An 18815-nucleotide genomic window follows, 5' to 3' on the forward strand; every position below is an offset into this window, starting at 1 on the left:
TAATTCTAGTACAGGGTGACAAAGAAGGATGTAACTTTAATTTTCTGCAGGTGCTTAACTACTTCTGCCAGCACAACTTGTTGAAGAGGCTGTCTTTCTTCCATTCTATTTTTTTGGCTCCCTTGTCAAAGATTAGGTGGCCATAGTTCTGTGGTTTTAATATCTGGGTCTTCAGTTCTATTCCATTGGTCTTCAGGCCTGTTCTTGTGCCAGTACCAAGCTGTTTTGATGATTATAGCTCTGTAATAGAGTCTAAAGTTTGGTATTGAAATTCCTCCTGCACTGTTCTTTCTGCTAAGAAGTGTTTTTGGGGGCCGTGAGTTTGGCCTAGTGGTTAAAGTGCCTGCCTAGCATGCATGAAGACCCGGGTTCGATTCCTTGGTACCACATACATAGAAAAAAGCCGGAAGTGGTGCTGAGGCTCAAGTGGTAGAGCTCTAGCCTTGAGAAAGTCCAAGGACAGTGCTCAGGCCCTGAGCTCAAGCCCAGGACTGGCAAAAAAAAAAAAGAAGTGTTTTTGCTATACGGTTTCTTCTATTATTCCATATGAAATTTTGGATTGCCTCTTCTATTTCTTTAAACTATGACATTGGGATATTGATGGGTATTGCATTGAATTTGTAGATAGCCCTTGGCAAGATTGTCATTTTCACAATGTTGATTCTTCCAATCCCGGAGCATGAGAGGATTTTCCATTTCCTCAGTTCTGCTTTAATTTCCTTTTTCAGGGTTTTAAAGTTTTCATTAAAAAGGTCCTTTACATTCTTACTTAAGCTAATTCTTAGGTACTTTATTTTCTTTGAGGCTATTGCAAAAGGAGTTGCTTTCCTGATTGTTGCCTCATTCCTCTCACTGTAGGCGTAAAGGAAGGCAGTTGATTTTTGAGGGTCAATTTTATACCCTGCTACCCTTCCAATGTTTTGAATCAGCTCAAGAAGCTTGGGAGTGGAGTCTATAGGATTCTATTAGGCCCAGTTCTCAATGGGAATTATCCTCAGTTCATTGTAAGAAACTGTATATCTCAACTCTGTCCTAGCCCAGTTCTGCCTGATAATTGGACCTGACAGGACATAGGTGATTAATAATTCCAGCCGATTCCTTGATCTCAGATGTGCAATTCCTAATGCAGAAGCATAAAATATATTTTAAGGCAACACAGTTGAAGAGTGTTAAGGAGAGGCACAGAAAAGGAGGGACAGAGGGTGAACAAATGCATCAGTAGTTCTCACTAGACACTGGAAAATGAACTATACAACTTTGTGTGTGTGTGAAGATGGTAGGGAAAAACTGGGAGAGAGCTAAGGAAGGTGTGACATTGAACAAAAAGAAATGTACATTTTTCCTGACTTATATAACTGTAAATACTCTGTTTATCACCTTTATAATAACAATACTTTTTATGGCAACATGAGTCCTCTAAATGCCAGTAATTCTAATGATGGTAAAGTTGATTGTCTTCCATGCCACAAACTTAACAGTATGTGACCAATGACCACGGATTGAAACCTCTAAAAGTGAAATGCCACAGCAAAGGTTTTCTTTTTGTAAGTTAACTCAAGGGGTCTGGTTAGAGCAATAAAGTGTTGCCTAATTATACCTGGGCACAGAGCCTAGTGAGACAGTGACTTTTGAATTAAGGTCTCTCTAGAGTTGACAGTCTGCTAACCAAGAGTAGACTGTATCAAGAACATTCAAGAAATGAAACAATGTGATATATCTCAGAATGGGCTGAAGGTAATATGGTAATTTTCGTTTGGAACTAAAAGAATTATTTAGCTGAGAAACTCAGGATTATAAAACACTTGTGTGTTGAAACTTAAACAAAAGTAGACTCCTATTTTTCTTGACCTGACTAATTGTGGAAAACGCCAGTTCTATACTCAAACCATTTGATTAAATAAATATTGGAAACAATCTTGGTAAAAACAGTTTGAAGACTGCATCACAAGTTGACCAGCAGATTTGAGTTGAGTTTCATGTGTGTGTGGTGTGTGTGTGTGAGTGTGTGTGTGTGTGTGTGTGTGTGTGTGTGTGTGTGTGTTAGGGGTGGAGGATGTTTGGCTTGGTGATCTTGAAGTTTGAACTCAGGGACTCCCACTCTTAGATTCATTCTTCACTACTTGAGCCATGCCACCACCCTTAACCAGAATTTTGGGGGAGTTATATAGAATTAGAACTTTTTAAAAAGTAGTTCAACATCTACTTTAGAAGAAAGGATTTATGGTAACTTGCATGTGGGACTTAATTTTATTTTGTGTTTCCTAAAATCCTATCCTTGAAGAACAATAACACAGTTAATTCAATGGGGTTATGATGAGAAAGCTACGGACACAATTCCTCATTAGTTAATGTCTGCTTTTCAGTTCTTTGCGTGTGTCACAAATAAAATTTAGAACCACTGTATTTGAGCCCTAGAAGAATAAAATGCTGTTTGTCCTCAGGGTTTATACCTTCTAGTTTGGGAGGATTCTCTCTCTCCAACTGGATGGTTATCTTACTGAGCCTTTGCTTCCTGGATGCATACCTTTGCCTCCAGAGTGGTGACAAGGATGCCCTGAGCATATGTGAATAAGAGATGGCTTGGTGTTGTCACAGGATTTATTCTTAAGCTCTGGAGGTAACCAGAAACCAGGGATGGACAAAGTGCCTCCAGCTCAGCATGTTTAGATCCTCTGTCAATATCTCAGGGCTCTTAGCTCAGGTTCATATTCCTGGATGATTTCATTTTGTCTCTCAGTAGGTAAACATGTAACTCTCTAAAATTTACCTTGCTTTCCTATGTTCCTTCCTCCCAAGTTCTGGCTCCAGTTGCATAAGGACAGCCCCAGATAACACAAAGGTTTTTTAACTATGTATATACATATATACTTATATGTATTAAAATATATGTATATGTTTAAAATTTTTTTAAATGAAGCATCAAAACTGTACATAAGTGTTGGGTACATTGTGTCATTCCAAAACATATATTCAAGCTTTAAGGATTAGTGTAACTGATTTATCCATCATTTCAAGCATTTATTAGTTATCTGTGTTGGAAACATTCAAGTCACTCCTACAAGTGATTTTGAAATTTACACTTCATTGTTGTAATCCATAACTACCCTACCGTTGAACCATTGTACTGTTGAACTTTAAGTTGTTCCTCCTGTATCTGCTGATTATGCTGTCTCCACACTCCCATCACCCCACCTTTTCTATTCCTGCATGACCAAGAAAACATTGGTCATGCCAAGCTTCACGCCTACCCACTCTGCTCCCTCTCTGACTTCCAAGGCATGCCTTTTCACCAGTTCTGAAAGAGCCCTCTCTATACCTGTACTATTTCCCTCACCAAAGAGCATAGTTATTCCCTTGCCAAGCCACTTTAAAATATGAGTATCATTACTGTGCCCACTTTACAAATCAATACACTGAGGAACAAATGGATTAAATGATTTTCTCTAAACCACATAGCTCACGAAGGATAAGACTGGGATTTCAGCCCAGACAAATCTAAGTGCTAAACCATAGTCATTCCCTTCCGACTTCTGCAGTAGCCTATTGTTTGTACACATCGTATATTTCGTGAAAACAAACAATCTGTCATAACTAACTCCAAACCTGTGCTGGTATGTCTTAAACCAGCCAACTTTTATTTATGAAGATCTCTGGGTAAACCTATTTAGGCTCAGTATTTATTACTGTTCTTGGTCTGAAGTAAGACTGGCTAGTAAATTGAAAAATGGTTGGGAAAGTTGTATCACCGTGCTCTGAATGGTTTAAAATCCCTGCCAGGCCAAAATGCTACTGGGCATATCAGCTCTTCTAGGCTTTCACCCTGAAATTATGGTGCAGACCATTAAGCTAGGAGATATTTTCAATTCTCTGCAATTCTATAAGCTATGAAGGGTTCATTGAGCACAGAAGACTGAGCAGTAAATGGACGTACATTGTGAATGGAAAACTTTGTGTTTGGAGAATCCCCACAGAGAAAAGCAAAGGGAAGGGAATGTTAAAATTTGTTTTACTCCAACAGGAATCTTGTAACACATATGGGAATGCCCCTCCTGTTCTACAGTAGTCAGTAGATATGCCATGAGACTTCCCTGGAGAATATTAGGTTCTGTTGAAGCCTATTGAGTAGTTTCTGTAGGCTTCACCATGCACTTAAGTGTCTCCAAGGACGATAGCCTTGCTGTGCCCTCTGGTCCAGGAGACTGTGTATTTCCTGACAGTACCTTGCTCTCCATTTCCCTCTGTAGTGCTTTCAGACTTGCCCTTTAATGTACTTTTTCCTTTTTCCCTATGGTTGGCATTTTTAGCATCCATTGTGACAAGCTCACTGCTAACACAACTGCAGCTTCAACTATAGTACCACTACCATGTGGCCTCTGGTTTACCCCAAGCCTCTCACACCGCTGGGGCCATAGCACTGCACTTCATCATTTAGGTTGTCAATATTCCCTAGTACAGGAATGACAAGTCTCCAGAAGCATGTGGCTCATATATTGTAGATGACTCTCTATCTGGCAACTGTGGTCAGATTTCTGAGCTCTACCTAAGTCAACCCTGGATGCTGAGGGTTTAGTATAGGAATCAGAATCTGATGATCAAGAAAAGATATTCTTCCCATGATTGAGCAGATTAAAATACATTATATATATAATGGTTTTATACAATATATACAATGGATATATACTATACACACACACACACACACACACACACACACACACAATGGAATTCTACATAGCCAACAGACAAGATAAAATAATGGCATTCAAAGGGAATTGGATGAATCTAGAGCGAATCATGCTGAGTGAGACAAGTCAAGACCTAAGGAACAAAAGGCGCATGATATCCTTAATATGTGGCTATTAAATCCAAAGAGTACAAGAGCGAGGACTCAATAACTGCATACCCAAAGCTATGGACATGGTAATGGAAATATAAACATAACTATATAGACATAAAAACCTATGACTCTATAGACATAATGTTTTATTTCATAAATTAATATGTTTCTATGCCATACAAACACTTAGCCTAATTTGGATTAAGTTCTAAAAACTAAGTCCCAATGATTGTATATAGAGATTCCCTTCTTGAACACTTGTTTGTTAAACTTGTCATTTGAAATATGATGTAAAATCAATGTTAATAAATCCTTTAATAAAAAATTCAAGAGGTAAAAAAAATACATTCCCTTGAAGAAGTGTTGGCATGATGATTTTTTGAGGCCATTGAGATCTAACAGAAGGAGAAAGAAACTTCTCAGACCTTTATCTTATCTCTGAGAAATGAGAACTGCCATAAATTCCCTCTCTGGTGAACTTTTATGGCCATGGAAAGTCAACCTTGTGATGGAATTGTGCAAACAAGTCTTACACTTTGTTTCTTCCATATATTTACCTTCCTACAGTTTGCTGTCACTGGAATCCTAAAACTTTTCTTTTGTGTAATCATTTCTCTACAAATTTATTGTTCTTTGTTGAGGTGTCACATGAGTACAAGTTCTATCCCCCTGCCTTTTGACTTTCTCTTGCCAATTTTATCTTCTATATGTATTTGCTGCCCATAGGATAAACTGTGTTTCTCCTGTTAATGTGCCTTTTGTCAACTTAACTCACAGGACTGTAAGAATAAACTTATAGAGATAAAGAAAGGCTTTTTTTTCTTTTTTAATTTCTCCTACAATAGTAGTCATTGAAGGCAAAGTAATAATTACTAGGAATTATTTCAGAAGTCACTCAATGTGACATATGATCTTCTTCCTATAAATCCAAAGGCAATAAAGAGTCTTCAGTGCCCTGGAACAGAGAGGAAATGTGAAAACATGATAAGTGTTCACAAAACAGTTGGGAAGAACTGAAATTTCAGAAGACAGTTAACTAAGTAGGATTTCCAGGGTTCAATTCCCATCCATGGCTGTGGATGATACCTTGAATCAGAGAAACCTCAGATTCAATTACAATTACATTATTTCCATGAAATAAGTTAAATCTAGACATAGACAAGGCCAGAGTTACTTCTAAAGAATTATTGGATTAGGGGAGAGAAACAGGTGTGATTAGAGAAAAAGACTATTGTAAAATAAGATAGCACCCACCACAAAATCTGACAAGGTTTCAAAGTTTAGAAAAAACAAGAGTTTTCCTTTTGTAGGGAATAATGGACAAACATAAAGACACAGAGGCCAAGTGGCACAGAAAATTTTGTACCTCAAGGTGAATCTGTTTTCCAGACAAAACAAAGAAAGCATGACTAAGTTTTGGGGGCCTGTTAAGTATTTTTTTCAGAGGTATAAACAAGTTAGCTAAAGTACAGTGCAGTATTATGTTCACCGGGAAGAAATGCTCCCTTCCCTTGGCTCTCTCCCCCTGAATCCTGTAAATCACTGCCCAGCATCAGTAACCCTGGCATCTGGCATGACTGGGGCAGTGGCAGGTCCCCCAGACTGAGGTATTTTCCCATCCTCTGAGATCCACTTCCTCTGTGGCCACACCCCTCCCACGATATAATCTCTCCCCTTCCACCAAAAGGCCTCTTGCCCACCTTGGGCAGCTGGAGATCTGCTCTCTTCCTCACATAATACATCCTCTTCTCTTGAACTGCAGACTTTACACAAAGTACAGTGATACCGTTGGGATAAGCAGATGCCCACAACTGATGTTGGAATGTGGTAGACATTTAGAAGGTGGAGACTAGTGGGAGGAAGTTAACTTATTGGGAAAATATCCTTGAAGGAAGTGTTGAGACTCTGGCTCCTTCCTGTCACTAGCTTAGTTTCAGCTGTCATTTGTCCCCAGCCAATGGTACTCTTGTACAAGCTGTAGAATCATTAAGAGATGGGACCTATCAGAGAAAATTGGGTCACTGGAAATATGAGGGTTGTCATGGAATGAACCACTTTCCTTCACCACATAGTTCCTGCCAGGTTGATCCTTTCTCAACTCCACAGACTGAGAAGCAACAGAGACTGGAAACTAGGGACTGAAACCTCTGAAGCCATGAGCTAGTTAGCTTTTCCTCCTTTCTGAATAAGATTATTCAGGCATTGGGGTTTCTTGTTTTTGCAGCAAGTGAAAGATGACTATCATAAATAAGAATCTGGAAAGTCTATCTGGCCTCATTACAGGCAAACAAGACTTCTGAGAAGGGGCAGATGAGGTAAGTCACATGAGAAAGGAAGGTCTTTGCAGGAGCCATTTTTCTGAAATAAGCAAGTATGGGGAGATGTCATGGTTGATGGTTTCTAAGAGAAGTATCTCAGATAAAGCATATCCTTTCTACTGACTGCATGATGAGTTTGGGCCTTTATTTCTCTAATGAGACACTGAGGTTTTAAAAAAAAGTAATTGGGTTTTCAGAGGCAGAAGATGGAATATTTGTGAAAGAAGCATATTTGAGAAGTCTGGTAACATTAGTCATTATAAACATTTTGATTAATTTTGTTGTGGTTGAGGCTGTATCATGGGCTTTGCTTTTATTAAAGCAATTTTTATTATCTATTTTAAAATTAAATGCAAACAACCACAGTCTATAGCAAAACATTTAGCCAAACGAACCAAGATGCTATTAATCTTCATGTGACCCCATTACCAACAAGAAGAGAGTCAACGTGTGGGAAAGTATTTCACCAGAGAAAGGACTGATCAGATCTCCTTACTCTGACTTTCCAATGGGATTCATCCCATTCAATGCAAGCACAGGCTTCTGGGGTCAGGAGCCAAAAGTGCTCCTGTGGATCTGTAGGAAAAATAGCCCTCTGACAGTTATGCTGTGTATCTCAAGGTGTGTAGTCCAAGTCCTGCTGATAGGACTTCAGTGTCTTTCTATGAGCACTGTATTCTTCTACCCTGTTCTCAACACTCACTGGAATAAAGTCTCCCCTCACATCCTTCTGGCTTGAAAAGAATTCCTTTGAGACTTAATTTGAGGGAATTCTAAATATTTCATGGGCTCATCTGTCTGTTTAATTATGTCTACATGCAAAAGAGGCTTCCTGGCAAGGAAGGCATTTTGCCATCGTGTTATATAAATATTTAAACAGCTGAGTTTTCTCTGTATCCCCAAGAAAAAAAATCCCAATCTTTGCTTCTCAAGAGAAGTTCCTACTGAGAAAGCTGTGTGTAGTGGACATGTCAGCATTTTGTGAGTCCATCTCCACATATACGAGGGACAAATGATTGTTATTTTGAAAGCTAATTAAACAATGAAAATTTTGTCCTTTTTTTGCCTGGATTGTTTGCAAAGGTAGATTCAAATACCCATTAGTGGGGCTTTGGAGTAAAATAAATATAGAAAAGAATCCTGATTAGCCTTTGCTAAAATCATGTGAGTCGATGTAACTACACTGATCCTTATTTACCTTAGGCAAAAAAGGAAAAGAAAATAGGAGCAGTAATAATGCAGTTCCTGCCTTCTACAACCACTCGTCTATTCTCTGTTTCTATTATTCTGGTCATTTCAAAAACATAATATAAATGGAATCTTATGGTATATAGCCATCCCTATACCCAGTCTCCTGAAGACGCTTGTCAGATATGGAGAAATAGGAAAAAAAGAAAAAAGCATAGAAAAATAGGAGGGCAGAGACTTAGGGGCTAGGGAAGATGGAAGGGTTGAAATGCCATAGAAGGTACTTTAAATTATATTAAGGACTTTGGCTTTTACTGAAAATCATGACCACATAAAACCCTACCAAGCCAAGTTAGGCTCATATCTTTTTTTACTGCATTATCATGAAGACATACTAATTCATTGTCTTTCTTGCCTTTGAAAGAAGAAGGTGTAGAGAAAGGATACTGATTGAGCAATTCTTAGAGGACTGAAATCAAACAATGAAATGGATTCATCAATGTCTGCTCCATGGGGTTTTTTTGGAGGATATATTTGGCATATGGAGTTCCTCAGAGAACAAATAAGTCTCTTTTCCCTAGGATCATGGTTTTCTACATTCCCCAAGACTAATTCCCTTCTTTACATTATAATCCTGGTACATTTCCTGAAGCACTAATAAGCTTAATGACCAACAGAGATTTCTTTGGTTTTTAGTCTATGCAATCAAAACAATCGAAATTTTCCTAAAACAGTATTCCCTTGGAAATTTATCCTTAAAATAAATCTCATTTTAGAAAAAAATCTGTTTATAGAATTTTCTCAGCAAACCAACAATATGCAACCTCTGATAGCATGCTAAATTATCAGAGGAATTTTGTGTATACCCATTACTACATGTTATATTTTATATATTATATATTATATATACTTTTGCATTATATACCCATAATTACTGTTTATAATCCTCAACACAAACTTGAGTGGAAGGAGTGCTGATCTTCAGCCAACAGACTAAGAAACTATCAATTGAGAGTCTAAAATATGAGGTCTTAAATCATACCAGTAAGTCAATATAATACAAACACACACACACACACACACACACACACACACACACACAAATGAGAGAGTAAATATTTCTCCCAATAGAAGGTAGTTATTCTAAGTTTTATAAAGGAGAAAATGAGCCAGGATAAAAATGCCAGGAAAAACCAAGTAGACAGCAGATCATTCAAATCACAGTCAGATGAGATTTCATGCAAAATAAAAAAAGGGAGATTTTCTGCCTTTTCCCATTTCACTAGTTTTGTGTTATTATTGTTTAGACATTTTGTTTTGTTTTTATGTTTTTGCTGGTACTGGCCATTGAACCCAGGGCTTCTCACTCTCACTTAGATCCTTTGTTCAAAATTGGTGCTTTTCCACTTGAGTTATGCCTTCACCTCTGGCCTCTTTGATGATTAATTGGAGATAAGACTCTCATAGATTTTCCTGCATGGGCCAGCTTTGAACCACAGTCCTAAGATCTTAGCTTCCTGATTAGAAAAGATCTCCTAGGATTACAGACATGAGCAACCAATGCTCAGATTCTAATTTTAATTGGAAATGAGAAGAATAAATAGAAATTAAAAAACAAATAAGTATGGGGAAAGATAGGAAAGGAAAAGAAAATGGGAAAAAATAGTTGTGAAAAGAGAAGAAAAGGGAATGACAGAGAACATGGAGATAAACCTCAGTTGCTAACAAAGAGAAAATACAAGGGAGATGACAAAAGGTGAAACAGAAAAGAAAAGGCATCTGTGAGTGCAGAGATGCCTGGAACATGCTCAGACTCCCTAGAACAGCCCAAAGGATTCCAACCTGCTCTTCTCCCTGAGAATTATAAGTACTGCTTTACATTTCATTTGTGCTTGTTACAGCAGCGGCCCCTCACTCACTGAACTAAGAACTCTAAGTGATTCATGCCTGTGATCCTAGCTATGAGACTGTTTCCTCCAGTTCACTTCCCAAAATCCAGAAGTGAAGGTAAGGCTCAAGTGGCACACCACCAGTTTAGAGTGCAAAACATAAGAAATAGTGACAAGGCCCTGTGTTTAAGGTCTAGTACAACAGAGAGACAGAGAGAGGGGCAGGGGGAGGGAGAGAGACAGAGAGAGAGAGAGACAGAGAGAGAGAGAGAATATCCTGAATTAGGATATCCTGGATTAGGATATCCATCACAATGGTGATGGAAGGGGTGATATTGATCAAGATGCCTTATATTTAGACAAGTATGTTGATTTGAAACTCCTTTGTACTACTTCTTACAGATAATTAACAATGTTTAAAACTAATTTCCCAAGGCCCAATTTCTTTTTTTTTCTATTTAAAATTTTATTTATTCATTTATTTATTTAGCCTGTCCTGGGACTTCAACTCAGGGTTTGGGCACTGTCCTGGGACACTTTTTTTTTTTTGCTCACGGTTAGTACTCTGCCACTTGAGCCACAGCACCATTTCTGGCGTTTTCTGTGTTTGTGATACCAAGGAATCGAACCCAGGGCTTCATGCATGCTAGGCAAGCACTCTACCACTAGGCTACTCTCCCAGACCCCATGATGCTGAAAACAGGGGGGATGGGTGGGTGTGTTTGTGTGTGGTTGCTGTGTATTTGAAAGCCACAGTCTCTGGTTTAGGCCCTGTCAATGGACACCAGTCATGTGCCCTGCGGCTACCCAGCACTTCCAGAAGAAAAAGGAAAACTTTCCCAATCACTTTTCCAACCACACATTGTGTTAAATTAGAAACTAGCAGCTGTGCACTTTACCCACTTTCTCTTGCATGAGTTATTCCAATTGCACTTCTTAAATAAAACTTCCATTTTAGCTGTGGAAATAGATTTCTTCCTGAACAAGTTGTTCCTCTACAAATAAGTGTTATCAGATATGTGACAATGATTCTCCCCACAGAAATGGGCTCCATCAACAGCAGCATCCTATTTGTAGTGGACTCATGTTCTGTGCTAGGAAAGCTTCCTCATCCAGAATTTTGGGGATAAAGTAGAATCATATTTTGTGGAAAGAGAATAAAATAGATTTCTGAGAAATGAAAATTACCTATAAAGCAATTTAAAAATATCTTTTCCAGGCAGAAAAATGTGATTTATGATATTGGCAGTTTTGACCATTACTTCTCAGGTACATAGAAGTAAAAAGCATATTTTAAAGCCATTAGCCTGAAAAGAGAAATTTGCACTCTAGAATTTGCCCTACTTTCAGTTTTTGTATTTAAAAAAAACTGCTTTGCTTTTGCTATTGGATAATAAATAAAAGCTATTCAGTGAACATTTTCCCTCTAGCTTCCATTATGATAAGCATTTTATGTAACTTACCTCCTTTATTCCTTAAGACAAACTTGGATGGGAAGCATGCTGATCTCCAGACAACAGATCAAGAAAGAATCAGCTTGGGGTCTGAAACAAGACTCCTAGATCACATACCACTAAGTCAAAATTTGGAATGGGACCAAGGCTTGATTTCTGCAGGCATGAGGTACAGAAGCATCACATATGCCCTCAAGTAGAAGCTTTTGATAGCAGATCTATGTAGAGTACTAGAGATTACAGAGGGAATTGGGGAAGCAACAGGGCATGGTGGACTGATGTCATTATGTAAAGCCCATAAAGGAAACCAGAGACGCTAGTTGTCTGTACCAGATGGGGAAGAGATATAAGCCAAGTTTTAATACGATATAAGAACTTGATGTAAATGAGGAGTGTCAGGAATAAGTGGAGATGTTCAAAGAGAATCTACTTAATGCATCTAAGAGTCTAGGCTACCCCTCAAGCCACAGGGCAACTTCCAGCTTGTTAGTGGTTAAATGGAGATAAGAGTCTCACTGTCTTTAGTGCCCAGGCTGGCTTTGAACCTCGATCCTCAGATCTCAGTCTCCTGAGTAGCTAAGATTACAATTGTGAGCCACCACACCTGGCATTTGGAAATGATGTCTTAATAAGATAGCAATATTACTTTCAGGTATCAGTGCATGCTGTTTCTTGAAGTAGCAAACACACAGGAAGTTCTATTAACTGTGGCATTATTATCATAATTAATATCATGAGTAATTGAAAGTTAGAAATGTGCTTCCTATTAACAGCTAACACATTTGTCAGGCATTGATATGTCTTTTAAGATGTCAACGATGTAAACATGTGTTTTTATAACAATATTGCATTCTGAGAGTAACAAGTAAAACATAATCAAAATAATAGAAGAAATCTGGTATACATAAATGACCACTAATAACCAGTAAATGAATAGTAAATATCACTTATAGAAAAAATGTAATTCTATTCTTGTATGCAATGTAAATTTAAATGAATCACCTTCAATATATGTGCTAGCACAAAGCTAAAGGAGGTATTGAACTTCCATTCAATGAAAGAAAAATAAAGAGGACAGAAGACTTGCATAGATCATTTATCTATTTAAAAATATAAAATATAACTATTGCAAAAGTTGTTTATATATGGAAGTTCATAAAGATTTTTTGTTTTATTTTATTTTATTTTATTTTTTACTATCAAGGTAATGTATGGAGGGGTTACAGTTACATTTCCCAGATAATATGTACAATCTCACATATTGATAACCCTTCTTACATTTTTGTTCCCATTTTCCTCCCCCTTCATAAAGTTTTGTAAATAATTTAAAGAAATAGTAAATAAAATGCCAATTTTCTCACACATCAGAGTAGTGTACTAAACATTAAACATTAACATTGACATATATGATTAGCATACAATATCTCAAATTACCAAATGGTTGGCAATTGCTCTTGTCCTTTTCTTTATCCTTCTATCATACCTCTATCTATCTATCATTCTGTCACTCTTGCAACCATCCATCTACCTAGCCATCTAGCCACTCATCCATCTACCTATCCAGTCTATCTATTCATTCATCAATCTAACCTACCTACCTATCACAAAGGAGAATTTAAACATTCAAAATACCAATAAACAAACTTATAACTTCCTTAATTTTATAAATGTGACCTTATAGTAGCTTTTCACCTCTGAATTTGCCTAGCAAAGGTCACTTAGTTCATATCATTTGCTCACATTTATCACTTGATTTATTGATACCAGATACTTTTATGAGATTTTTCTGTCTTGATATTTCTTTTTAACTGGAAAAAGATGAAAACTCAATATTGTGTTTAAAAAATATTTCCCTGATGTTAAAGTTTTTGAACTAACTTTCATGCACTCAGTGGACATTTGAACATTTTCTTTTCATTTGAAAAGTGTTCTGGTCAGTTGCTCTTTTTTTTTATTTGCCTATTTGCCTTTCTGTGGTGTTTCTGCTGTTAATTTGCTTTTTGCTGTGAATACTATCAGATTAATATCTGGCAAAGAATTTCTCCCTTTCTGTAAACTGTCTCTTCATTCTGTTGACTGTTTTTATTGCAGTTAAGAAGCTTTATAATTTGCTACAGTCCTGATGATCCATTTTTGCTCTTGGTTATTTCAGAAATTCCTAGTCTATGCCTGAAGGACTGATGCCAGCCTTATTCCAACCCTCCCTGCCACCCATCAAGCAAAGCACCCAGTACCCAGTGTGAGCTTTCATGCTTGACCAAAGGCCTTTCATTTCAACCTTGGTTAACTGAAAGTTTCCTGGCCAAGGGCTGGGAGATCATAGCCTGATTTTTATTTTTCTTCCTTTTTAAGACCCATATAAGCCTGACCCTAAGCCCACCCCCTTAGACAACCTCTGACCCCACAGGAAGGTTTGTTGCTTCTTGCTGTACCTCAGTAAATACTGCTCATTTGCCAAGATGGCAAATACAAGCTGTTCCTTCCTTTCTCCTCCATTTTCTTAACTTTGGTGCTGAAACTCAGGAGAGGAAAAACATCAAGTATAGCTGTGTCCCCTATGGGACATGTGAGGAAAGTGGATAAATTGAGATTGCATTAGAAATAAAAGGAGGAAGTGGATGATGCTGATAACTCACACCTGTAATCCTAGCTACTTTCGAGTCTGGTATCTGAGCACTGTGGTTTGAAGCCAGCCTGGGCTGGAAAAAGTCCATGAGACTCTTATCTAATTTATCAGAAGAGAAAAAAAACAGAAACAAAAATGAAAGTGTGGTTTTTCCCCCCTTCCCTATCAAAATCAAGATGGGTGGGGGGTGTGGGAGGGGAGGGAAATGGGTACCAAGACATGTGAAAGGGTATCAATGTATGTGAATTAATGCACCTTCTATCTGGCAAATATCATGTAACCCTTTTACTAATTACAATAAAAATGCAAAAAAATAAATAAAAAAAGAAATAATCTAGAAATGCAAAAAAAATAAAATGAAAGTGTGGCTCAAGTGGTAGTACACCAGCTTTGATCAAAAAGTCCAAGTAAAAGTACTGAGTTTTTTAGTTTATTGCGAGCACAAAAAGTAAATACCCATTATACAATTATAAAGTATTGAGATAAAGACACATTTATCTCTATAAACAGGAAAAATAAACTAATAAGAACTATAACTAGGAAAACACTGGAATGATCTTATTAGACAAACTAAAATAATAATGAGCAGATGGGCCAAGTTGAAAAATACCCATTTCTTATAGAGTCGATGTATTCTTTGGTGTTTATTCCATTGTGCTTCTAAGTACATGCTCTATTTATCTTTAAAATCATATTTCACAATAGTAGAATTGTCCATCTAAAATATGTTAGAAGGCAAGAAAAAAAAAGTATGAAAAGATGAAGCAAACATCAAAACCAAGCTCAGAGATGACCTCAGTTTTAGATTTATCAGCTATTTAAAATATCTATGATTAACATGCTAGAAAGCTAAGGGAAAACACAAACAGCATGCAAAAACAGATGGATAATGTAAGCAGTGAGATGGGAAATTTGGAGAAAAATTTATGAAAGGAGAAAATGTTAAACTCAACTTTATTACAAACAAAACATCTCAGTAAAATTTTTAAAAATAGAAATTATTTTAGAAAGCAAGTAAAATTCTAGAACAGAAAAGATAGTAACGGAATTAATCTCAACCCCAGAATGAGATATGGATGGATGTATCTTCATATGCACATGTATGCATGAATATATATGACTGTATATGGTTCAGTTTTTTAAATAAATTTTAAATATTGGCATGATCATATACATACATACATATATATACATATATATATATATATATATATATATCAGAATGTGTTGGCATCCTTCTCGGATGTCCATGTGGTGGGTAAGATGGTGATGGAGCCCACGAGTAATAACAGACCCTGGAGGTCAGACTCTCAGTGCAGATCTAAGTTTATTCCACAAAACAGTGCTCGCTAAATACAGATTAAGCGGTTACAGCCAGGTCATCAAATAGGGACAACCGTCAGCCAATGGTGTCCTGAGACACGCCTCCCACTTGCTCCAAGTGGGAGGGGCCAGGTGCCCTCTGGCTCCTGACTGCTTGCATCACTGAGTGTGTAGTGATTAAGGGCATATTGCAAGCAGCAAGGTTCCCCCACAAGAATGCATTATTCCTTTCAAATAAATTCCATAAATTTTGACATTCAGAATATAGCTAGTAACAAACAAACTCATTTCAACATCAATTCAAGGAAAATGGCTCTCCTCAGCTATAGCCCTTGTTGGTTTCTATAAGTAAAAAAATAGTATAGACAGCAAAACATTTCTACACAAATTTTTAGAGTTTTGGATTGTTAAATTTTTAGATTATCAAATTAATGTTGTTTATATGTGGGAGAAACTACTTTATTGTGTATAACTTTTATATTCTCTGCTGTTCTTAAAGTTAGGATAAGTAGACAATCCAGCTCTTGCTTGTGGGATATATGTACAAAGGAAATGAAATCATCACGTTACATATTCACATTTATTGTGGCACCATTACTAAGGGAAGGATTAATTCATTAACATATAGAATTAGCCAAGACACTTACCAAGATATAAATGGAGAGATGAAATGTGGTATGCATGCACAATGGAGTATTATCACCAAGCCACAAAGAAGAACTAAATCTAGAGCAAAATGGGTAGATAGAAATGGAAGCCATTACGTTAAGTGAAATAAGCAAGAAACAGAATGAAAAGTCTCACATGTTCTGTCTCTCACATGTGGTCTAATCACATCAATATAATACAATCATGGGGGAACAAATGTGTTAGATTTGATCAATACAGGATAGATAGAAAATAGACAGACAGACAGACAGATGATAGATACATAGGTATACAGATATGTAGAAATGATATAGATATGCAGGTACATACATATATGTGAATGAAATTATCACACTGAAGCTCATTAATATGTTCAACTAATAATGTTTAAATAAGTCTGTAAAAGTGTTCATCTATAAAATAATGGGAAAAAAAAGGATACAGGAATTTATTGTTTTGCCCTTCCTGATTACTGCTGAGTTTATTATAAAGCCCAGTATTTAAAGCCAAGTAGTTTCTACCTCATTTCCCTAATTCAAAGCAGGGTCCATGCACCATTCAGCAAGGCTTAAAGGCCACAGCTCTCAGTGCCTGGTGAAATCCAATCAGCAGACACATTCCCTTAATCACCGGTACTTAGGTATGTGAATGGGTTCAGACACATTACAAGATCTCTGTCCCCTTCCCACAACAGAAAAGCTGGTCCTCTGTCAGAATGCCATGCCAAGTCTCTCTTAGTAGTAACCATTTTGTCAGAGCTCAACATTCCAAATCTAATGGCTATCTTGTTTGGAATTAACATTGTGAAAACCCCAAGAGGAGAAAGCGATAAGGCTCTGCATAGCCTAATGTCAGACAATAGTGACACAGCTCATTGTAGCACAGTGTGTGATCATTTGAATCCTAGTACAACATGAAGGTAAAATGTTGGGATACCTCCATTTTCCATATTCCCTAACAGTGTCTTCAGTCAGTTATCAGCATCTCCCAGGCCAATGGTTGTATCAGACCCAAGAAAGACATCCAATCCTTCAGAAAGAACTCAAAGGTTTGGCTTAGCTTTATTTGCAGCATTCTGGAAAGATATTTTGGGAATAGATTCTGAAGGTGCCAGCCCAAGAAGAAAAAATGATAGCATAATTTAAATTCCATTTAATGCATCTATAATGTACTTGGAAGCATTTCTGGATTCAATGTGTTAGCACAAGCAGCAGGGAGTAGCTCTAATTGGTTGCTTGGTTGATTAACTGAGCATGGATGCAACAAAGGCCCCACACTAAATGAAGTTAAGATGCCAGCAATTTCTTAATGCACTATTAAAGGACAGCTCCGAGAGATACACTTACAGGAGCAGATTTACCATGTCTAAACCCACATCCAAATTTATCTCTTCTCTGAAGGTCAGAGATACTATGGGTGAAATAGTTCCCTTAATGAAAAAGGAAATGGAAAAATCATGACTGGCTAAAGCCAGGAAGTGGCTACAACAGTCAGAGAAATACATGGACCAAAACAATCAGCATTAAAGATAGGATAATCTGAGGTGAAATAATTTTTGTGAAGGGTAATTATATTTTTCTTTTTTATTGTAATTTATAGAAGGGTTACATTCTATTCATCAGATAGAAGGTGCATTACTTCACAAACATTGATACACTCTCTCATGACATGGTCCCCATTTCCCTCCCTTCTCCCCCCCGCTCACCTTGATTTCCCCCTTCCCTACCCAATTTCAAATAACCAATTAAGCACATAAAAAATATAGCAGATAACAAGGTGAAATATTGTAACAATATGAGTTAACCAAGGGATAGCAAAAGAGATGAGAGATAACATAGTACATTAAGAACAACAATCATTCATTATATGGCTTTTGTTTCCTTTTCCTGGAAGGTCCTTGCATTTAGTGTCATACGATTTGGTCTTATGTCTCTAGATTTTGTTTTATTGTAAATCTCTGCTAGGAGAGCCCAGGGTTCCTACTGATTATGACAAATGAGGGAAAACATTGAGCCTAAGTTCCTTTGAGTCTGGCTTACTTAATATGATCTTTTCTAAGTCTTTCCATTTCCTTACAAATGGGGTGATGTCATTCTTTCTGACTGCAGCATAGAATTCCATTGTATATAAATACCACATCTTGTTGATCCATTCATCAACTGAAGGACATTTGGGTTGGTTCCATATCTTTGCTATGGTAAATAGTGCTGCAATGAACCTTGTTGTGCTGGTGGATTTAGTATGTCCTAGTTTCTGGATGATTGGGTAAATGCCAAAGAGTGGAATTGCTGGGTCATAGGGGAGCTCTATGTGTAGTCTTTTGAGGAACTGCCTTTCCATGGTGGTTGAAGGAGTTTGCACTCCCACCAACAGTGGCCACATCCCCTCCAGCATCTGTTGTTATTCGTTTTCTTGATCCTGGCCATTCTAACTGGAGTGAGGTGGAATCTTAGAGTTGTTTTGATTTGCATTTCTTTTATAACCAGAGATGTCGAGCATTTCTTCATATGTCTATAGGCCATTTTTATTTCT

The sequence above is a fragment of the Megascapheus bottae genome, chromosome 15 (genome assembly GCF_031878675.1).
Source record: "Megascapheus bottae isolate mThoBot1 chromosome 15, mThoBot2.hap1, whole genome shotgun sequence".
Taxonomy (NCBI): Eukaryota; Metazoa; Chordata; class Mammalia; order Rodentia; family Geomyidae; genus Megascapheus; species Megascapheus bottae.